The sequence below is a fragment of the Phallusia mammillata genome, chromosome 2 (genome assembly GCF_965637545.1).
Source record: "Phallusia mammillata chromosome 2, kaPhaMamm4.hap1.1, whole genome shotgun sequence".
Classification (NCBI taxonomy): Eukaryota; Metazoa; Chordata; class Ascidiacea; order Phlebobranchia; family Ascidiidae; genus Phallusia; species Phallusia mammillata.
In genome coordinates, this window is record NC_137253.1 from 18,042,228 (window position 1) to 18,066,429 (window position 24,202).

At 36.7% G+C, this 24,202-nt stretch overlaps 1 pseudogene across 1 annotated transcript in view; it reads left to right on the plus strand.

The window, feature by feature from the left end:
• The first annotated feature begins 2,350 nt into the window (after nucleotides 1-2,350).
• LOC145214282 (pre-mRNA-processing factor 40 homolog B-like) overlaps nucleotides 2,351-24,202 on the plus strand; it is a 58,546-nt pseudogene continuing 36,694 nt past the window's right edge. Inside the window, exons 1-7 of the transcript XR_013857015.1 lie at nucleotides 2,351-2,599; nucleotides 3,346-3,401; nucleotides 9,824-9,893; nucleotides 13,175-13,296; nucleotides 19,100-19,183; nucleotides 19,952-20,180; nucleotides 21,728-21,784. The product of XR_013857015.1 is annotated as a pre-mRNA-processing factor 40 homolog B-like (transcript). The remainder of the gene's footprint in view (nucleotides 2,600-3,345; nucleotides 3,402-9,823; nucleotides 9,894-13,174; nucleotides 13,297-19,099; nucleotides 19,184-19,951; nucleotides 20,181-21,727; nucleotides 21,785-24,202) is intronic.

A 24,202-nucleotide genomic window follows, 5' to 3' on the forward strand; every position in this document is an offset into this window, starting at 1 on the left:
AAATTCAGATAAATTAAAATCGATTTTATGTGTGCCCTATTAGAAAGTAGTCCTTTAGAAACCATTGCTGCATATGGCTTTATTGAGCCTTCTTCCTCCCGGTTACGCCTGAAACTGTACTCCCGCTTCGCTCTCACAGCCAGCTTAGCCCGCCCCCAATCTCTCCATACTTAGCCCGTGTTAAATTTGTTAAGCCATTAGTTGACCTTGTTTAGCTCGCTAAGTCCAGACTTAACCAGCTTAGACTTAGCCCCTGTTCAATGAACTACGTTAGTGATTCTCAACCGGGGCCCTCTGGACCACGCGTGTCGGTTCACTAGAAACATTCGCCAAGAGACATTAAGTAAGTTTTCCTTCGTGGCGTAACCCCTTTCTTTCGTAATGCACAAAATTAAGGATATGTTACAAATGTCTTGACTTTGGATTTATTACATATGGATGTTCATTCGTATTTTTAAATTAATCGACAAATTGTCACTCGGTCTTCGTGGCACATTGGGGCCACCAAGTACCATACCTACTTGATTTGATGTGATTTTTCTTCAACAATAAACTTTAACGATTCTGGAACTAAAAAGTTGATTTGCCGTTACCTATTTTTAGGATTCGGCTTTTTACCTAATTTCATGGCCATAGCAATATGTAAAACGTGAGCACTGTACTTGTTAAGGTACGCATGGCCCATGTCTTAATATTTATGCCGTTTGTCTGTTTTATAGAAATTTATTACTACCCCTATAAATCCTGGACTTTAATTTAAGTAAGTTTTTTATCTGCGTTTTTTTTGTGCAGGGGTCACTGGGTCCTAAGGGGTTACTTATTGGGGGCACAGGTCCTTAAGGTTACTTGAAGGGGGGCACGATCTATGAAAGGTTGAGAACCACCGCACTAAGCCATCGCTTAGCACACTTGGCCCGGACAAGGTCTGATTACATCCTCAGCTCCGACTGTAGGCTGCACAATGCCTACCATGTCATTTTTCAATTTTTGACACGCCGTGTAAGTCCTAGGTGATGAAGCCATAAATGTTTGCTCAAAAAAAGGTTGCAACAAAAAAACATTTTTGCACTGAAAAAAAAATGTTTGCACTGAAATAAAAATGTTTGCACTGAAAAATAAATGTTTGCATCGAAAAAAAAATGTTTGCATCGAAAAAAAAATGTTTGCACTGAAATAAAATGTTTGCACTGAAAAAAAAATGTTTGCACTGAAAAATAAATGTTTGCACTGAAATAAAAATGTTTGCACTGAAAAATAAATGTTTGCACTGAAAAATAAATGTTTGCACCGAATAATAAATGTTTGCACTGAAAAATAAATGTACGCCAAAAAAATGTTGAATTGCACTTGTGGGCCACCCATAGATACTACTACACCCATAGATGTATGTAGTATCTATGGGCCACCGTACAATCGAATAAATACGGTACGTCCGAAAAATACCGATAAAATGTACTTTTAACGACTACGTTAGCGAATTGTTATTTTAAGCGTGACGATCGGTAAGTTCCGATGCGCTTGACTGATTTGCGTGGATTATTCGCGAAATAAAAGGCTTGTGACGACTACTAGAGCTTGATTGTGCAACATAAATATAAAATTTTGCTGAATATTTATAGGAATCACCTATTGAAGCTGAGCTCAGTTGCGCGGGCAACATTTTATTGCGCGGATTACACGTGAAAGGCCTAAATTTTGGGGTCGACTAAAAGCCTGACTGGGCTGACCGGCCTGACTTAGACGGCAGTGTTTCACAAAATATATTTCCGATTTTCGACGATTGGGAAAGCCCTGACTGCAACACAGAAGTCCTGACTTGGGTGATTGAGAATTGGTTTGCGGTTAGGGTTGGGGTTAGGGTGGGCTCCTCTAAAATACGCAATCTACGCAATCTACTTACAAAACGTATGCAACTTTTAAAAATGTTGACGGTTAGGGCTTTTAGGGTCTGGGTAAGGGTTTATAATAAAAATAACACTATATTTTAGTTTTAGATGTCCAGTTTGGGCTTAATATGTGTTGAAAGTGGTACTAAACACTGTATGGTACCGCATGTTAACACTGGTGAGAAAATTAGATCTGAAAGGCATCTGAAATTAAATAATAAAGTTATTTGTATCACAAACCCTCACCCTGACCCTAATAGCCCTAACCGTCAACATCTTAGTTAGATTTTGTTAGTAGATTGCGTATAGATTGCGTAGATTGCGTAGATTGCGTATTTTAGAGGAGCCCGGTTAGGGTCAGGTTAGGGTTAGGTTGGGGTCAGTGTTAGAGTCAGTCCGAAAATATATTGTGAAACACTGCCGCCAAAGTCAGCCCAGTCAGGCTTTTAGTCATACCCCTAAATTTTTCCAGGCTAGGCTAGCCCGCCCAGTCAGGCATTCAGTGATTCAGTCAACCCTTTTTGAAAGGCAGTTTTGGGATTGAATACTAAAAGCATTTGTATCTTGTGTTTACCAACCAAGTGCAGGTGAATGAAAGCTTGCGTTTTTTTGTGTAAGTGGAAAGACAATGTCATCTCGTCAACAAAGACCTGTACGACCTAACCATGTCCGAGGGCCAAGCACTTTTGGAATCGGAAATACCAATAATGACGGTTTGTTAAATGGTTTACTTTTTACAATTTTTGTTGTTTAAATAGCTTGTTAATCAGACTGGTTGGAATTAGAGTGATTTTATCAAAAAACACTATTTCTATTGTAAAATAGCTTATTGTTTTGGGTGCATCTAAAATATACAGGATCGCTTGGTGCATTATTAACACCGCTTGGCACACCTTTATAACACTTGGTTCACATTTATATCGCTTGGTGCACACTGCACATTTATATCGCTTGGTTCAACCTTTTATCGCTTGGTGCACATTTATATCACTTGGCGTACCTTTATATCGCCAGGTAAAAGTGCGCGTAGCATTATACAGGTGCACCAAGCAAAACAAAAGTTGCATCTAGCGATATCAAGTTGCACCGGCCAAAATAAAGGTGCACCAAGTGGAATAAACGTGCACCAAGCAACATAAAGGTGCATCATGCGATATAAGGGTGAACCAAGCGATATACATGTGTACCATGCTATATTAAGATGCACCAAGTAATATCAAGGTGCACCAAAGGATATAAAGGTGCATCAAGTGATAAACAGGTGCACCAAGCGATCCAAGCGATCCTGTATATTTTAGATGCACCGTATTGTTTTAATAAGTGCAGTAAATCCCGTTACATCAGTGATGGACACACTTATTCTTTTTATTAGTTTAGTTATTAACTGAATACGGTATAGGGCATTTCTGTTGGAAAATAGCGTAATTTCCTGTGTTTTAATATATCCTCTGTGATTCAGGTTGTCAGGGATTTTCACACAGAATGAGGCCTCCATTTGGACCTGGACATCCAGGCGTATGTATTACAGACCAATTAAAATTATAAAAAGTTGTAAGATATTGGCATTGGCAGTCTTTAATGTAGCCCCATTGCATCTATCTAATGTCTAAATGTGTCAAGTCAAATTGTTGCACAAACTTAAAATAGATTAGGTCTAATTTACCCAATCAGAGCATCACAATTCTATTCAAACATTGTCTATTTGGTGTAGCAGTTAATGATATCAGCCTCTTTCAATCCGGAAGAACGGACCCCCCCCCCCCTTTTCAAAAAGTTGTGCGTAAATTAAATAGGCCAAAATCGTTCCATTTGACACTGCGTGATAACAGGGAGTCGTTATCTCAAAGATGCGAGCCTTCAAACTCTTGTATTCGCTTGTTATCTAATCGCCAATTGTGACGTAACAAGGGTTTAATAAGGAGGTTTATGCGCTAACAATCGGAAAGTTACGTTCCGGCTAGGACGCTGGTAGCAGTTTCTTGCTAAGTGGTAACTGCACTAAGTGCAACATATCAAACTGTTTTTGCATTTGAACAATGTAAAAGTGTTAAAAACGTGTAATGTTGTGTTGCTTTGATCCGCCAAACACGTAATAGTTTGTCAAAAACATTAGATCAATGTAAATCGAATTATGTTATTAGGGTAATTTGTTACTTGCCAGGCACAATTTATGCCTTCTGCAGTTACCACCTTTAGTGCATTTGTGACTTTGCGCAACTTAACAGTAGGATTACCGCTTCAGCAAGAGATTTAGTTCTTTAGAAATTGGACCCTGTTTTTTAAGCAACGATTTTGATTACCTGACAGTAACGCTTATTTTGCAGTTGCAGTTTGGCTGAGTAAGCTAGATAGCAGCGGTGAAATCAGAAAACTACAAAGCTTTCGCTAAAATTACCTGTTCTTCCTGTCAATTAGATGGGTAGAGAAACCGCCAATTTTGGAAAAAGTGCTTTGCCGCATAACGCGTCGTTTTGAACGACATGTGACGTCATAATGACGTCATTAGGGATTTCCCCCCAAAAAAATTGTTGGACCCCCCCCCTTTACAAATTTCTGGATACGCCCCCGCTTTCAATGCACTTCTTGCACTTGTAGTAACTATCTGGAAACATTTTAATTGGTGATTGCATAATCATTTTTGTTATGTTTATGACGAAACAATTTAAGACAAAACTTATTGTTCACAAAAAATTACTAGTGTCCTAATTTTGCACTAACTTACATAGCAAGTGATATGCAACCTGATGTTTTAAGTAACAACTGTTTTATGTCAAAATAATGGATTTGTGTGCAAAACTGTATAAATTTGTCAGCAAAAAAATGAATAAATACATTACTGAAAGGTTAGGTGTAGCTCTATACCCCAAATGACCCAGCAGTTCACTCACAGACCCCCAAAACGTATTTTTTTTAGAACAGCTGTACTGACTGAAGTACATGATCTATGCTTTGTTGGTTGGTGCAGTGTAAGGTATTCTAAAGAATTTTGATATCTTAAAGAGCCTGTGATCAACAAACACGTAGGTGACCCACTGCAGTGGTGGAAACAAAATAAAGAACGTTTTAAGCTTCTTGCCAACCAAGCAAGAAAATTTCTTTGCATACCACCATCATCAGTCCCAAGTGAGCGTGTCTTCAGCGAAGTTTCTGAGATGTATGAAAGTAAAAGAAGCTGTCTCATAGGACAGCAAGCTGAGCAATTGTGCTTCTTGCACCATAATTTGCCCTTGCTTAATTGGGAATACTAATTAATGACACTTTGTTGCTGACTTTGGGTTACCTGTTACCATATTCGTTTTGTTTTTTTTATTGTTTTTTTCTACATATATATTTTTATGGGTCCCCTTCCCTGAAGGGGACACATATTGTTTTTGTCCGTATTTTTTTTTTCTTTTTTCTGTCTAACGCTGGCTTGTGAGACGCGTTTGGTCAAGAAAGAGTGCTCCAAATTTATTCAAATTTACAGAGATGTTAGTTAATAATCCAAATTTGATCCTCCTGAAGTTTGACCCACCCCGATTGACCCAGCGGTTCACCCACAGGCCCCCAAAACGTAAATTTTTTGAAACGGCTGTACTGACTAAAGTACAGCATCTAGGAGTTTCATGCTTTGTTGTTTGGTGCAATGTAAAGTTTTTTAAAGAATTTTGTATCTTATTTTCGGATTCACCCATTTTTTACCATTTAAACCCCGAAAGAAACGGTTTTAGTTTTAAGGCAGAAATACATGCCCTATGGTGCAGAAATATTTGAAAAAGTTAACAATTGTTTAAGCAGGATATTCGTTTAGTATTTAAAATTTTGCCAGTTACCTTTACAACTCATAATATGTGTACGCTATCAGTCAGATATAAGTCCCAAGGGAGGTATTCACTGGTTTACGATTAAGGCGGCAGAGCGGGAGTGCTCAGCTTGACGTCTGGACAGACGTTTTATTGGACAGTCGTTTCGGTGATTAGTAATCATTTTTTTGTGTGCAGCAATGCTGTGTCGTTTTATTAAGTTATCACGCGCATTTTCAGTTTTGGCGCAGGTTTTACACGTAAGACGTAATTCGAACTCGATAAACGTACTTCAATTTCGTTTATGTCAGGCAAAACATCGTTGATCAACATAAATATGAAATTTAATAATAAACTTAACTTTTTCGAACGCCGCGATAAATGATCTTTAAATTCTCGTTGTCAGCTTTGCTGTCTCATAACCATGGGTCACTAAAGGTCAACTTGTAGGCATTACAACACCGTTACGAATTTTTCGTCATAACGTATCTTCTTTATTTTTGACAAATCAATTCAAGAATCAGTACTTAAGTCATGTATCATAACGTAGCGTTTTTTTTTTGACAATCAATTTAGGAGTCAATACTCAAGGCATGTATAAATTAGGCTTAACAGTATTGTTGAACACGAATGACGGCGTGCTATTGAAAACGGTGTCAAAAGGTCAAACAGTCGTTTGGCGTGTGCACCCTGAGAGGTTACTACAGGTCAATGGTAATCGTTTTGCGAAACAAAGTTAAATGAAAAACAATTTGTTATGTATACACTTGTAGCAAATTGCTTTTTAATTTAAAGTGTCTGTAACACAACTGTTACAGCTTTCTAAAAAAAATTGTGTTCAAAACCCGACCTTGGAGGACTATATCTGGGTCAAAGCAAGAGATTAGATTTAAGTCTTTGTTACGTTTTTTTAATGTTTTTGTAATTACATGACAATATTAGTGCAAAAAGAATACGAACAATTTTTTTTATTGTTGGGTTAATGCTTTCTAAAAATTTGTCCTTAAGATTCTAAAAATCACCGCAACATTTGTTTACTGTAAATCCGCACAAACGCGCGTGTGGGGACCCATTTGTTTTTGTTTACAAAAACAATCAGATGTGTAGATCAAATGATGTGTATATAGTAAATTGGTAAATATTGTATAGAATATATAAAATGGAAGTATATCAGAAAGCCACTCTTCTAGTTTTTTCTTATTTTTTTTATTTTTTTCCGTGTAACGCGGATTTGTTCCCACGTTTTGGTCAAGAAAGAATGGTTCAAACTTTTTCAAATTTACAGACATTATATATATTGGTCTAAAGAGGGTCCATGTGAATTTTGACCCCTTTTTTATCCCTCGGTTCACCCACAGCCCCCCAAAACGTGAAATTTTTAAAACGGCTATACTTGCTAAAGTACTTCATTAAGGAGTTATATGCATTGTTGTTTGGTGCAATATAAGGTATTTCAAAGAATTTTGTACCTTAAAAAAAGATTTACCCATTTTTACCCCTTAAACCTCAAAATATTCGTTTCTGTCTAACGCTGGTTTGTTAAATGCGTTTGGTCAAGAAAGAGTGCTTTAAACTTATTCAAATTTGCACAGATGTTAGTTATTGTTCCGAATTTGATCCTCCTGAAGTTTGACCCCAAACGACCCAACGGTTCACCCACAGGCCCCAAAACAAAACAAAATACGGCTCTACTGACCCAAGTACATAATCTGAGGGTTTCATGCTTTGTTGGTTGGTGCAATGTAAGCTATTCTAAAGAATTTGGAAGTTTTTATTGGATTCACCCATTTTTACCCCTTAAACCCCAAAATAATAAGTTTTAGGCCAGAAATACAAGCCCTAATTTGCTGAAATATTAAACAATTTTTTCCAGTAGGTTATTCATTTAGTATTTAAAAATTTGCCTTAATCGGCCGAATAGTTACTTTTACAGCCCATAATATGTGTACACTGTCAGTCAGATAGAAGTCTCAACTCTCAAGGTAGTAATTCACTTGTTTACGATTAAGGCGTGTGAATGCAGCGGGAGTGCTCAGCTTGACGTCCGGATGGACGTTTTACGAGACAGTCGTGTTGGTGATTAGAAATCAGCTGTTTTTGCGCAGCTATGCTATGTCGTTTTATTAAGTTATCAAGCACATTTTCAGTTTTGGAAAATTGTGTTTAAAAACTGACCTTGAACGACAATATCAAGGTCAAAGCATGAGATTAAATTGAAAGTATTTTTCCTGTTCTTATTTACTGTTTTTTGTAATTATATGACAATAATGATGCAAAAAGAATACAAACAAAACTTAAGTTGGGTTAAGGGTGAAGTTGGTTAAGTTTTTTCTTAAGAATCTAAAAATAACCAGGATGTTTGTTATGGGTCCCCTTCCCTGAAGGGGACACATATTGATTTTACTCAAATTGTTTATGTTTTTGTTTCTTCCCAAAGTTTGTCCGACTCGTTTTTCCATCAAATGTTTGATGGATTTGGCTGAAATTTAAACAGATGGTAGATATAGTTATGTAGATGTGCATCCCACTTTGTTTTTGTTGATAACCCCAGTATTTACCCCGCTAGCCTCCTAAAATGGGTGAGTTTTTGAACAGTGTCAGAATTGGCTGAAATTTGGATTTCTTGTATAGTATGCCATTTATAGGTGTCGATTGTTGTGTTCAACCCTGTAGTCCTAACATTTACCCCACAAGCCCCTAAAGTGTAAAACCTATTTGTATGTTACTGGGCACCACAAACGAAAGATTTCTTTGGCGCAATAGTGTTACAAGGACAACCAGTTGTATGTTGCTCGTTGGGTTGCTTGGTGGTTGTTTTTGCGCCATGGCAGTTAGGGGCTTGTTAACAGCCCTATGACGTCAGAAACATTAACAGTTGTTGCTCAAAACACCTCTAGTGGTCAAAATTTCAAACATTGGCGGATTGGGCTGAAATTTTGCACTACTATTGATTGAGTCATTGTGGTTTTTATATATTTTTTAGTTTGTGTGTCAAACCCAATTAGTTACCCTACTAGCCCCCTAAAATGGGTCAGCTTTGTAAAACGTTAAATAGGACATATATACTTCAAACAATATCTGGGGTGAATCTAATTTTATAGTTTGTATTCTACATAGAATTATTATTTAAGCCCAGTGCCGATCACTGTGTTTTACCTTACAACACCCAACTTTCTCATGGTTATCTCTTGAATTGCATTATTTTCAACTTTGCATGTGTGGGGACCCATGAGTTTTTGCCTGCAGAAACGACTATAGGTATAAAAGACGGTGACTAATATAGGACCCAATACAAAATAAGCATAGGAAATATATTAATGTTTTAAAATAGGTTATAGTGTATATGCAAGGGCAATATGTGCTAAGCCACCCTTCTAGTTTACCATAAGTCCACACAAATGCACGTGTGGGGACCCATTCGTTTTTGCTTGCAAAAGCAATCATATGTGTAGTTCAAATGATGTGTATAGTAAATTGGTAAATATCTAACAATGATTGTGGCCTATTTTCACTGTTACCAAATCGCATTTGCATATGTGTGGGGACCCATTAGATTGTGCTTGCAGAAACAATTATATTATAAAGTGCCAGGAAAAAGATAGGGCCCCAATGAAATGTAGGTGGCAAATATATATCCATTATAAATATAGTAAATGGTATATGGGATACATCGTTAAATATGATGTAGTATGTATAAACTGGCAATATATAGGAAAACCACTATTCTAGTTGTTTTCATTGAAAAAACATTTTAGTTATTGTCCAATAAACATGTGCTTCAAGGCATACAGCCAAGGTTAAGTGAGATATTTGATTGTTCCTGAGACTAAAATTTTTCCCTAAAATGTAAACAAAATATCGGCCCAAAATATCGGTTATCGGCCTTCTTGACTACCGATAATCGGTTATCGGTATCGGCCCTAAAAAACCATATCGGTCTATCTCTAGTACACAATATGGAAATGGAAATATGTGGGAAAGTCACCTTTCTAGTTTGTTGTTAGGAATTAAAAAATACGCATCATTTTATCCAATTCGCATAAACACATGTGTCTGCAAAAACAATCATGTCGGTAGTTTAAAACAGATTTTGTATCACTTTTTTAATAAATGTAACTCTTTAAAACCTTCTAGTTTGAAAAAATATATTTTTAGGTTCCTCCAATGGGTTGGCGACCACCACCAAGAATGTCCCAAGGAATGCTTGGACCTCCCATGAATCAGGGTATCCAAACTGAACATAAAAGTATTTTTTTCCCATGCTGACAAACATATTTCTCATTGTAAAAAAAGTTGTTCTGCTTTGGGGCTTTGTGCTTCAAAAACTTTTTACCACTGTTTATCACATATCATGTAGTAGTTAAGTTTAACTTTCTACAATTTTTTCCTTTGCAATCTAAAAATAATTGGACCACATTAATACCGCCACAGGTACGTGTGTGAGGCCAGCCACCAATCCGTATCGGTTCCGATTGGGTTATTGGAACTGATATAAATGTGCTTTTACCATTTGTAAAAATGTAAACACATGCGTTACATCTTTACATCGGTTGTTGTACCTGTTGCAAAAGATGACCAAGAACTCTTCGGTGTCAAGTCAGTAGGGGCTGTATAACCCCATAAGGATGGTGGTGTATTGGAGGCATACTTAGCGATTATCATGTGACATTTGTTTGTTACATGATTTCTGTTCATACTATGAGATTTGCACTGTCTTGTTTGCATTAGTTTGGTTTCAGACTTCAACATAAAAAAATGGTTGTAGCGTTAGACAGCAGAAGGCATGGGATTGTCTGTCAAAGTAATGCCAAAAACATAGACTGTTGGGGTCATTTCTAAACCCTAGTTAAACATAAAAAATATAGTCAGTAAACGCTGCAAAGTTCTACTTTTGTACTGCAGAAGTGCAGGTAGTTAAGGGTCCCCATGGTGTTTTTGACCATATTTTTTTCTGTGTAAACTGTTTTGTGTCACGTGTTTGGTCAAAATAGAGTGCTTCAAATTTACATAGATCTTAGTTATGGAAATTTAATTCTTCTGAAGTTTGACCCACAGGTCCCAGCGGTTTCCCCACAGGTCCGAAAAATGTAATTTTTTGAAAACAGCTGTACTGACTAAAGTACATCATCTAGGCGTTACATGCTTTGTTGGTTGCTGCAATGCAAGGTTTTGTAAAGAATTTTGTTACTTCAATAGGATTCACCTATTTTGATCTCTTAAACCCCAAAACATTTGTTTCTGTCTAATTCTGGTTTGTTATACGCGTTTGGTCTTAAAAGAGTGCTTTGATCTTTTTCAAATTTGGACAGATGTTATTTATTTGTCCAAAGTTAATCCTCCTGAAGTTTGATCCCAAATGACCCAGCGTTTCACCCACAGCCCCCACAAACGTTTTTTAAGGGGCTGTATTGACTAAAGTACATAATCTAGGAGTTTCATGCTGTGTTGGTTGGCGCAATGAAAGGTATTCTAATGATTTTTTAAACTTTGTATTGGATTTACCAATTTTTCAACCCCTTAAACCCTGAAATACTCAGTCTCAGTTTTAGGTCAGAAAGGTAGTAGGTAGTTTGTATTTGCACGTAAATGAGGAAAAAGTTACAACAAATATATCCATGAAAAACGCAAAGTGCAGGGCAGCGAAAGACCGTACGGTCAACGTGTCAGCCACCCCTTCAAAGCAGTAGTATTAGGCGAAAAATAAGGATATATGTACATAAACAAGAGAGAAAAAAAAATTAGGCAGTAAATGAATAAACAGTTAATCGAATAATGATATACAGAAGTCAGTAAACAATTTACCGAGAGAATAAACGAGCACAGTACGAGCTTTTCTGACCCTTTTTGTTTACACTCTCAAAAAGAAGTCCCAAGAGCGTAACTCACTGGTTTACGACTAGGGCGGTTTAATGCAGAGCGGGAGTGCTCAGCTTGATGCCCGGACATAAATTCTCATTGTCAGCTTGGCCGCCGCATAACCACAGGTCACTCAAGGTTAACTTGTAGGTATTACAAACACAGTTAAAATGATTGTTTGTCATAACGTAGCTTCTTTTTTGACAAATCAATACGTAAGTCATGTATAATTAGGCAAAATGGTATGGTTGAACACTAAGGATTAAAAACGGTGTTAAAGGGTCATTAAATGTTTGTTCGGTGTCTGCACCGTGAGAGGTCACTACAGGTCAATGGTACTCGTTTTGCGAAACAAAGTTAAATGAAAAACAATTTCTTGTGTATACCTTTGTAGTAAAGGGATTTTAATTTATAGCGTCTGTCTATAAGTGCTGTTAAGGCTTTCTAGGAACATTTTTGTTTTAAAACTCACCTTGGACAAAGCATGAGATTAAATTAAAAGTATTTTTTCCGTTCTATAAGAAATAAGAACAATATAGGAAATAAGAAAAATGTGTGTGGGGACCCATTGCTTTTTGTTTGCAAAAACAATCATATGTGTAGATCAGTGGTTCCCAACCTTTTTGTAGTCACGGACCCCTTTTATAAATTTTATCGGTCCGCGGACCCCCAACGTAATTTGGTAGAGCTACTAACACTGAGCTTGGGCTGGCCCCCGCCCTAAGAACTTCTGGTAGGTGGCGCAAAAGAGCATAGGCGTTTATGGTGCTGACTCAGCAATTATTCTTACCATAAACCCAAATTGCTGTAACAGCACCATAAACGCCTATGCTCTGTTGCGCCACCTACCAGAAATTCCCAGGGCGGGGGCCAGCCCAAGCTCAGTGTTAGTAGCTCTACCACGTAATTTAGTCTTTTTTCGTTTCCTGCCTTATGCGTTATTATACTTTCGTTTTTTTTTTTTGGGGGGGGGGGCAGAATTTTAATCAACCTTCACAGTCCTTTAATCTCAATAAAGTCCTGTACTGTAGCAGTCAATGTACTAAAAGAGATAAATTTTCTAGTGTACAATACTTAAAACAAAGCACAAAGAATTCTATTGTTAATGTGTGTTGTGATGTCACAATGGTAACAATCACAAATTTTCCTGATACAAGGGTTTGATTAACAGTTTGCACTTGCATATAGGATTGTAAAAACTTTGGGAACTTAAAAATATTGTATTGTTGTTAATGCTACTACAAATGTTTGCCTCCACGGACCCCCTGAAACCGTCTCATGGACCCCTTGGGGGTCCGCGAACCCCAGGTTGGGAACCACTGGTGTAGATGAAATGATGTGTATAGTAAATTGGAAAATAGAAAATAGAATATATCAAAAGGAAGTATATCAGAAAGCCACTTTTCCAGTTCTCTATGCCTTTGTAAATTTTGGGACATGATTAATGATTGCACAGCTGCAAATAATATAAGTCAGGCCAATGGTATAAGTTTTGTGAAATAAAGTTAATTAAAGAACAATTTGTTATTTACCTTTGCTGCAAAAAGGCTTCCTAATTTTTAGTGTCCGTAGTGGGTTTGAAAAAGGAGATATCAGTGTATAGGATTTGCAAATAAAAAAATACGCCTTTCTCATTTATTATGTCTGTAGGTTCTCCGAGAATGGGAATGGGACCAGCAAATATGCCACCAGGTCCCCCACCACAAAACATGATGCCTTCAGGGGGAATGGGTCCCCCACCTGGTATGGCACCCCCTATGTGTATGATTCAGGTAAGCTTGTGTTTAGAAAATACTGTTTTGTACATATATTTTTCTGCCAAATGAGAATGATATATTATTTATCGATCCCCTTCACAAAGGGGACACATCGTTTTTGTCCATATTTTTTCTGTCCAAACCCTGGTTTGTTCCCACATTTGAGAAAGATTCTCCCAAAAGTTTGACCCCGAATTACCCAGCAGTTCACCCTCAGGCCCCCAAAACATCTTTTTTGCTATACTTACTAAATTATATGATCCACAAGTTTTATACCTTGTTGGTGGGTGAATTGTAAAGTATTCTAAAGTAATTGTAGCTTATAGTTATATTCACCCATTTTTCACCCCTTAACCCTGAAATATTTGTATTAAGTCCTGAAGAGAGATTTTAACAACAATTTTACTTCTTTCAAAAGGTCATTTATAGTCAGTTGGATTTTGTATGGCCAGAGGTTAGGTCAATAAACGTTTTGCGAAACAAAAGAAAGTAAAGAACAATTTATAATGTATACCTTTGCTGCAAAATTTGAGTTATTATGGGTCCCCTTCCATGTAGGGGACACATATTGTTTTTGTCCATATTTATGGGTCCCCTTCCCTGAAGGGATTTGTTCCCACGTTTTGGTCAAGAAAGAATGGTTCAAACTTTTTCAAATTTACACACATTATAGATATTGGTCTAACGTGAAATTTTTAAAGCGGCTATACTTGCTAAAGCCGATGATTCTACAGTTTCATTCTTTTTTTATTGGTACATTGCAGTGCATTTTAAAGTATTTTGTAACTTGAAGTTGTATATATCCATTTTCATCCCTTTACCCCCAAATATTTGTTTGTTTGTTCACATGTTAATAAGGTCAGAAATACAAGACTTAACCTGCTGAAATTTTAAACAGCTGTGGATAGGGTGTTCCTTGTTGGCTGTTAAAAATTTCAGTGCAATCGGCTTAGTAATTACTCTTACAGCCCCAAATATGTTTTTACATGCTGTCTTTTGTCAAATTTTTGCAAGCTCAGTGCACAGCTGACGCAATGGGAGTGATTGACGATAGTGGCGCATGGAAAAAATGCCTCTGCTTCACGCATGAATGCAGTAGTCACTTGACCATTTTCTCACTGGTTGGAATTAAGATGTTACGATGTTAGTTATATTGGGCTGTAAACGTTAATGTAGGTCAACTAATTCGTGTTTCGAAACGCAGAGCGACAAATGCACGATTTGTTACACCTGTGGGTCATTCCATGTCAAACGTCCCAGAAAAATGGCAAAAGTTAACCAACCCCCTCAGATTTTTATCAAATTTCACATGTCCATGCAGCTAGTTACAATGATTTTAACAAAAAAAAATTTTGTAAAATCTATCAATGCTTGACGAAGTTATTATGGGCATATTTTTTTTGACACATGTTGTTTTTGTCCGTATTTTATTTTATTTTTTCTGTCTAACGCTGGTTTGTAACGCTGGTTTGATAAAGAAAGAGTGCTTCAAATTTATTCAAATTTGGACATATGTTAGTTAATAATCCAAACTTAATCCTCCAGAAATTTGACCCCGAATTACCCAGCGGTTCACCCACAGGCCCCCGAAACGTAAAATTTTTAACGCTGGTTTGTAACGCTCGTTTGGTCAAGAATGAGTGCTTCAAATTTATTCAAATTTGGACATATGTTAGTTATTAAACCAAACTTGATCCTCCAGAAGTTTGACCCTGAATTACCCAGCGGTTCACCCACAGGCCCCCGAAACGTAAATTTTTTAATGCTGGTTTTTATCGCTCGTGTGGTAAAGAAAGAGTGCTTCAAATTTAGTTAAATTTGGACACATGTTAGTTATTAATCTGAACTTGATCCTCCAGAAGTTTGACCCCAATCGACCCAGTGATTCACCCACAGGCCCCTGAAACTTAAATGTGTCTCAAAAAAGAGTAACTCACTGGTTTACGATAGCAGGAGGGCTCAGCTTGACGTCGGACAGACGTTTTACGAGACGTCGTTTCGGTGATTAGAAATCAGCTGTTTTGCACAGCAATGCTATTTCGTTTTATTAAGTTATCACTCACATTTTCAGTTTTGGCAAAGGTTTCACACCTATGACGTGATTTAAACCTAATAAGCGTGCTTCGGTTTCGTATATGTCAAGCAAAACTTTGTTAATAAAAATAAAGATGAAAAAATAAACTTGCAAGATAAATGTTTTTTTAAATGCCCGTTGTCAGGTTGGCTGCCGCATGACCACGGGTTACTTAAGGTCAACTAGTAGGTATTACTAACACAGTTCAGAACTTTCTTTCATCATATTGTAGCGTTTTTTTGCAATCGATTTAGGAATCAATACTCAAGGCATGTATAAATTAGGTTAAACGGTGTTGTTGAACACCAAGGGCTGCGTGCTATTGAAAACGGAGTCAAAAGGTCAAACAGTCGTTTGGCGTGTGCACCCTGAGAGGTACTACAGGTCAATGGTCATTTAAAGTGTCTGTAACACAACTGTTACAGCTTTCTAGAAAAAAAATGTGTTTAAAACCTGACCTTGGACCACAATATCTGGGTCAAAGCAAGAGAATCAATTGAAATTATTATTATTATGGGTCCCCTTCCCTGAGAGGGGACACATGTTGTTTTTGTCTATATTTTTTTTTCTTTTTTCTGTTTTCTTTTTTCCCGTCTAACGCAGATTTGTTACCACGTTTTGGTCAAGAAAGAATGGTTTAAACTTTTTCAAATTTACACACATTACAGATATTGGTCTAAAGATGGTCCATATGAATTTTGACCCCGTTTGATCCCTCGGTTCACCCACAGCCCCCCAAAACGTGAAATTTTTAAAACGGCTATACTTGCTAAATTACTTCATTTAGGAGTTATATGTTTTGCTGTTTGGTGCAATATAAGGTATTTCAAAGAATTTTGTACCTTAAAAAAAGATTTACCCATTTTCACCCCTTAAACCCCAAAATATTCGTTTCTGTCTAACGCTGGTTTGTTAAATGCGAAATTTACATAGATGTTAGCAATTGATTCAATTTTAATTCTCTTGAAGTTTGACCCCAAATGACCCAGCGGTTCACCCACAGCCCCCTAATAGTTAAAATTTATAAATCGGCTTTACTGAGTAAAGTGCATAATCTAAGACAGCGCTTCCCAACCGGTGGTCCATGGCCCACCAGTGGTTCTTTCTTGTGGTCGGCGAAACTTGTCAAACTATTATCATACCAAAATAGAAGTTTAAAAGTTATACAGTTCGTGTGAACATACTTTCAAGTTTAGCTATATAATCAAAAAAACAAACATATTACTCACTATGAAATCTGCATAAGGTTTTCTGTTAAACAAAGCTTTTTTTACACACCCAAACTGCGATTGTCGCATCACAACAGTACTTGTATTAGTTGTAAAATCTTGATCAGCGTTGCCAGGTGCCCTTAAAATCAGACCAAAAACGATAAATTGGCCTAATTTCACATGCTGTGTCCGACGCCTAAAATCATTGAGACACTTAGTTTTTTGTCCTAATATATCTGAATTTTGCTGATTGAACGACTTTTTGTCTCCTTCCTATTTTGGTTGCAAATCTTTTTTACGACAAAATGTGTCTTAAAACTGCAACTTGTTTTAGTGCCTTGTTTATGACGTTAAACACATAATTGTCTGCCAGTGTATGTCTGGCCATTGTTGTGTACAAAGTAAATCTATTGTAATAAATGGTCATCTAAGGTGATATGAAGCAACAACTTTACGAAGATTTTTTAAACGTTGCTAAACCAATGATAAAGGCTACAGTAACATGTTGCAATTGCCAACTAAATACTATTTTAAACATGTCGTTTTTTTCGAACATGGAAAGTTTGTTGGGCTTTGAGTTTGGATTTCAGTTCTTGTGGTTGCCCGCATAAGTGACGTCATATTTTATGACCGCCACTTTGTATTTTTGTAAAACTCGGCGCTTAAGAGTGTAGGGAACGTAAACGCACAAAAATGGCAGTTTGCACCTCGATATTGATACCTTGTTTGCAATTATACACTCTCGTTCTTTTTTGTCCTAAAATGTCTGATTTTCCGCTAAATACTGTCCAAATCCAGTCGACACTACCTGGCAACCCTGATCTTGATGCCGGAACTCTCTTTGCTAGCTTCATTTGGACCCAGAATACATCAAATACGGTTTCATAAAGGCAGGAAGTAAAGTTCAGGCAAAAGTACCATGTGTTTAACAGTGGTCCGCCAAAAAAATTTTTTTTTGAAAGTGGGCCATGAGCTGGAAAAGGTTGGGAAGCACTGAACTAGTAGTTTCATGCTGTTTTGGTTGGTGCAATGTAAGGTATTCTGAAGAATTTTCCAACTTTTTATTTGATTCACCCTTTTAACCCCTGCCGGTTTTAGTTTTAGGCCAGAAATACAAGCCCTACTGTGCTGAAATGTTTAACAGTGAGTTACTCGTTTGTTATTTAAAATATCAAGTCTTTCAAGTGGTTATCCCTAGGCCTACAGCCCCAAATATGTGTTAAAACATTTACTAAATATTCTAATGGAGTTTAACGCTATATCACTGTGGTCCCTGGGGAGTGATTCACTGATTTACAACTGAATGCACAGCGATAGCTTTGTTTTTGTTTCGCGCCATGTTTACAATGGAGTTAGTGATTGCGTTGACAGAAATGAAACTGTGAAATTGCGAACAACTTTTTTTTGTTTCCTGCTTTGTTTTCACCCAGACGCGTTTATAACTTACGATGCGATCCGGTGTTGTTCATTTACAGTTTTTATACATTTTCTACATAAGCTTGTTACAGTAGTTGTCACATTCCGTTTTCACGGGTACGCTAAAGATTGGGACTGACTATCAGAAGTTCCTTAACAACTAACGCATGTGTACTCTGATCAAAACACTTTTCCTACACCTTTATTGTCTTATTCAAATGGAATCAAATACACAAAAATACAATTATTTACAGAAGAAGAAAATGCTTATATCACCTATTGCGTGGAGGTATACTTTATAAATACATAAACACCACATGCCTTTATGTGTAACATTTTTACCAGCGCAAATAATAACAGTGAAGCATTCTAATGAAATGGTGGGCTTCTTGTACCATTTCGATAACAATGGATGGGTAAAGGTGTTAACTCTGTATGGGCCTTTTTCTTTAGCATTAACAATAACGGCTGCAGTGACTAACAGGCGATGTGATAAAACTGGCACATTTCAGATAAGAACAATAGAAGTTAGACAGAAGATTTCATGCGCACATTAAACTTCCAGTGGTTGCGAGATAACGTCATGTGGGAAATGGGTCACAGACTATCCAGTCTAATACATTTGTGACAGTAGTTCATACGCAATGGCAAAAAATAGCAAAAACTACAGAAATGGAAAGTTTGTTTACCGCAAATCTGTACAAACATGTATGTGGGGACCCATTCGTTTTTGCTTGCAAAACCAATCTTATGTGCAGATCAAATTATGTGTATAGTAAATTGGTAAATAGGATATGAAACATATATATATTATGGAAGTATATCAGAAAGCCACCTTTCTAGTTTTTTACTATTTTTTTTCCGTTATGTATATATATGTATGAAAATAAATTGGAAAGCCACCTTTCTAGTTTTTAATGCAGTGTTACCAGGCACAAGTGTTTATTTGCAACAGTGGCTAAAGGGCCTGGGGGAGAATTGTGTTGCCTAGAGATCATAAAGTGCATGTGGCGGAAAGAAAGATATTTGATTTGTGTAGTTACATGTAATGTATCTAAAAAACTTGTAGTTTACAACATGTTTGCCGCATTCTAGTTTTCTTACTATTGATTATTAGGGTCCCACTGGAGCTCCTTGCGGTCCATCTGGTAGTGAAGAGATGATGAAAACTGGTTTTCTGCTAGGACCAAATGGAATCAAGGTATACCAAAATGACTGTATCTCATCATGAGTTTCTATAAACATAATCAATGTAGTTATTGCAATAGACAAATTGGATAGGCTTTTTCATGTAAGAGACAAACACCTTTTCAGGTAAAAAAACAACAACAGTTTTTTTGCTAGATTAACCATAATTTTTTTGATCAAATTTCAACTCTTTAAAAAATGAAAAAAAAACTGTTCTGGTGTTTTAGGACTTGGCGAGGAAATAGGTGCAGGCAACATTTTAAAGCTCTTTTTCTTATCTATTGGAAAATAACTCTTACCAACCAAATTCAAGTTGTAAATTAATTTCTTTTACAACTTTTGTGTTGTTGGTCTGCAAAGTGTGCCACGGAATGAACACAGTTATGAATGATTTGTTGCATCTGTGTAGTGACTTCTTATTTTTGACATAAATGGCCAAAAGGTCATTTAACTGTCATCCATGTTACTCACTGCATGGCAGGAGGCTTTTGCAGGTCGACAGATATGTTTTGCACAAAGTTGTGAACAATTAGTTTTGACTTTGTCGCAACATGGCTTTATAATTTGCTAGTGTATGTAACACTATCCGGGTTTTTGTAGAAGTTAAACTGTTGAAGGGGGCCTTAGTGCATTACACTCTGACAGCTATGTATTACTACATTACACTCTGACAGCTATGTATCATTATCATTTCCTTGGTTTTGCAAGACACATTGTTCGGAATAATGTAAAATATTGTACACCAAAAAATGGAGTGCATTCATTTTTCTATTTAAAACAGACTGATTGGACAGAACATTCGGCACCAGATGGGAGAAAATACTTTTACAACTGTAAATCTAAAGAATCCAAGTGGGAGAAACCAGATGAGTTAAAAACGCAGGGTGAAGTAATGTTAGCCCAATCATCTTGGAAAGAATTCAAAGCGGATTCTGGAAAATTATATTACTACAACTCTGAAACTAAAGAAAGTGTCTGGACCATACCAAAAGAACTCCAAGAACTGAAAGGTTGAATAAGCTAATTTTAAATATGTATCAGTAGGGATTTTCAAAGTAGGATAACTGGGTTTTGTAGAATAGTTGTTCCAAATAGCAAACTTTTCTTTTATTGTGAAGAAGTAAAATTAAATTGCAGTATTTATGGGTCCCCTTCCCTAAAGGGGATACATATTGTTTTTGTCTGTATTGTTTTCTGTCTAACACTGGTTTGTTTGTTATACAAAGTCAATTACACAATGATTTTGTCTCTGTATGTAACAATGCCTATTGTTTGTAATAAACTAATAACTATCAACGTTTAATGTAACAACTATTTGGTACAAAAATGAGGTTTAAAACATACATTCCTCCTGATCGATCAAAATAAAACGTTTGTCGCGGGCTGCCTAAAAGTTGCTCACGGGCCGGATGCGCCCCGCGGGCCATCGGTTGCCCACCCCTGTTTTAGATGGAAATCTGTTTTTTTGCACAGCAATGCTATTTAGTTTTAGTAAGTTCGCATGTGCATTTTCAGTTTTGATGAAGGTTTTATACTTCAAACTCGATAAACTTTACTTTGGTATATGTCAGTCTAAACCAGTGGTTCTCAACCGGGGAGGTTTTAGGAGGTCAATGGCAACTTCCTAATTCGCTCACAATAGCATGAATTTTGTTTAATATCGTTCTTCATAGGTGACAAATCAAATTGCATTGTAGCATTTAAACCCCATTGTGATGCAACAGACATAAATTGTAGTGACGTACCGAATCGGCGAAATTTCGATTTGGCCGAAACCGAATATTCGGTGGTTTTACCGAATAAATTCGGCCGAATCAACCGAATCATATATGACATCATGCAAAGTCGTATCCTACGTGTTTGACATGAAAACAGAAGTTTATCTACCCGGCAATTAGTGTAAAATGGTTGTGTTTCAGCCGCATTTTTGTTCTGTGGGGTATACCATTGCCTCGAGCATGATTGCCAACCGGACAATGAATTACTGAGTTTTTGTCTGCAGTGGGGAAAACGATAATGTGTCAAAAAATAATGTGATTAACGCGATTTTTGTTGGTACTAAACAGAAATGACACAATTAATGCTTTAAATGTGTGGTCGTAAAAGATTCGGTTCCGAATCGCAACAAATTATTCAGCCGAAACCGAATCTTTGCAAAAGTGGCCAATTCGGCTGAATAAATTCGGCAAACCAAATATTCGGTACATCTCTAATAAATTGTTAGTGGAAAACAACGTTGCATCACAATGCAATGTGCCTTTCTTGTTGATTCCTGACAGCGCAACCCACCAAAGAAAGGGATTGAAGTTTTAGTCCTCAACTATACGTGGTTGCTATTTTATGCACCATGTTTTGGTTGCTTGTTAAAGAAAAGCCAGCAAATATATTCAAAAGATTTAGCAATTAGATTACAGTATCAGAAAGGGGCCGCAAAGGCAAAAGGGTTGAGAACCACTCGTCTAAATGTTGCTGATAAACATAAGGTTAAAACCTTGCATGTTTTAACTTGACTTACATTTAATTCATTAATCTACAATAACACATTTCAATATTACAGAAAAAATATCAAAAATGGATGACTCATCATCAGAAGCTGGAAAAGTTACAAATGAAGGTATTTATAGGTCCCCCTTTTTTCTTTTTTTAGCCCTATGAGGTCAGAAGCATTAACGGTTGTTGTTCTAAACAATTTTAGACATTTGCTGATTTGGACAAAATTTTACAGGACTGTTTATTGGGTCATTGTGGTTTCACATTTTATACAGTTGGGTATATCACTGGGTAAATTTTTTACAACACTGTCAGAATTGAATGAAATTCGGACAGCTCGTAGAATTTGTCATTAATAGCAGCTGTTTGTTGTATTTAACCCTGTAGCCCTAATATTTATCCCTCTAACCTCCTAAAATGGGTGAGTTTTTTAAACACTGTCGAATTTGAAGGAAATTTTGACAGTTTCTAGAACATGCCACTTTTAGTCACCAATTGTTGTGTTTGACCATGTAACTCCATGATTTACCCCACTGGCCCCTAAATTGGGTGATTTTTTTTAACAATGTCGAAAATGAAATTTGGACAACTTGTAGAATTTGCTATTAGAAGGTGTCAATTGTCATTTTTTACTTAATTTTCCCACTATTTACCCCCTCTTTTCTTTAAAATGGAACATCAAGTCGGACAAACTTGAAATAATGTCTAAATTAAATCTCACTTGCTTAGTTTGTACTTTCAATAGCATGGTTATTTACTGCTAGTGCCTTTTGCATTTTTTGTTGTAGGTTGATTTAAACGCTTTGTTTACCTGGTATGACAGAATGGTATGATACTGTTTTGGTAATTATGGGTCCCCTTGCACTGTTGGCATGAAATCTTTGGTGGATTTGGATGAAACCTTCACAGATGGTAGATACAGTTATGCAAATATGCCATCTCCTTCGTTTGACTTGGTAACCCCAGTATTTACCCCACTAAACCCCAAAGTGTAAAACGGTTTTGTATGTTTCTGCGCACCACAAACGAAAGATTTCTGTGGTGTAATAGTATAATAAAGGCAACAGAATGTATAGTACTTGTGTTTGTGCAATACTTAAAGGATGTTTTTGCACATGGCAGTCAGAGTGGTGTTAAAGGCCCTATGACATCAGAAGCGTTAACAAAGGTTGCTAATAACACCTCTAGTGGTTGGATTTTTTATACATTGTCCGATTTAGATAAAATTTTACATGAAGGTTAATTGGGTCAATGTGGTTTCATATTTTATGCTTTTGGGTGTTAAAACCAGGTTTGGGTTGGGTTCACTTGGTTTTGTTTTTAAGGGTTCGGTTCAGGTTTTTAAAAATGTATATTTTCGGGTTTGGGTTTTGTTCCGGTTAGGGCAAATTATGTGGTCCGAACCGGTTTGCAGTTTTTACACCAGTTCAAATTTTTGTTCATTTTGTTTTAATTCTGCCCATCATCTACCTGGCCTTAACAAACTCCAAAAGAATTTTGCTGGTGTACTGTTTTTTTGGGCACGCACTATAAGTGTTATCTCACATATTCTTCAGTGCGCTGTTTTGAACAAAAATCACAAAATATAAAATAGGCTGCATTTTTTACTGGTTTAGTTCCGGTTTGGGTCCAACGCTAAACAAAATATTGGGTTCAACTCCAGTTCTAGATTTTAGAAAATCGTAATTAGCAGACGGGTTCGGTTTGGGTTTAATCAAATTAATCGCTCAAATCGGTTCGCTGGTTCGGGTTCAGTTGCGGTTCGACTCCCTGGTCAAAAGTTACCCCACTAACCCCCTAAATGGAGTTTTTTAAACAGTGTTTTAAACAATTAAATGAAATTTATACAGCTTGTAAAATTTATTATTTATAGGTGTCAATTGTTGTTTTCAGCCTGTAGCCCCAATATTTACCGTTCCAGCCTTCTAAAAATGGTGAATTTTTTAAACAATGTCTTAATGTGATGATATAATGTGGATAGCTTGTACAGTGTGCCATTTATAGGTGTTAATTGTTGTGTTCAACACTGTAGCCCTATCATTTACCCCACTAGCTCCCAACAATTGTGTAATTCGCCAATAATAGGAGCTGATTGTTGTGTTTTAACCTATTTTCTCACTATTCAACACTTTTTCTCATATAGACCATACAATAGAAAAACCTTCAAAAATGTGTGAATGGAATAAATTTAAATAGTTTGTACCCCATATGGCATATTTATTTATGCACAGTATCGATCACTGTTTTGATGTTACAATACCAAACTTTTAGTTATGATATTGTTTTTGTCCGTATTATTTTTCTTTTTTCTGTCTAATGCTGGTTTATGAGACACGTTTGGTCAAGAAAGAATGCTTCATTTAAAAAAAAATTTAGGCAGATGTTAGTTATTAATCCAAATTTTATCCTCCTGAAGTTTGACCCCGAATGACCCAGTGATTCACCAACAGGCCCCCAAAACGTAAATTTTTTAAAATGGCTGTACCGACCAAAGTACATCATTAAGGAGTTATATGCTTTGTTGTTTGGTGCAATGTAAAGT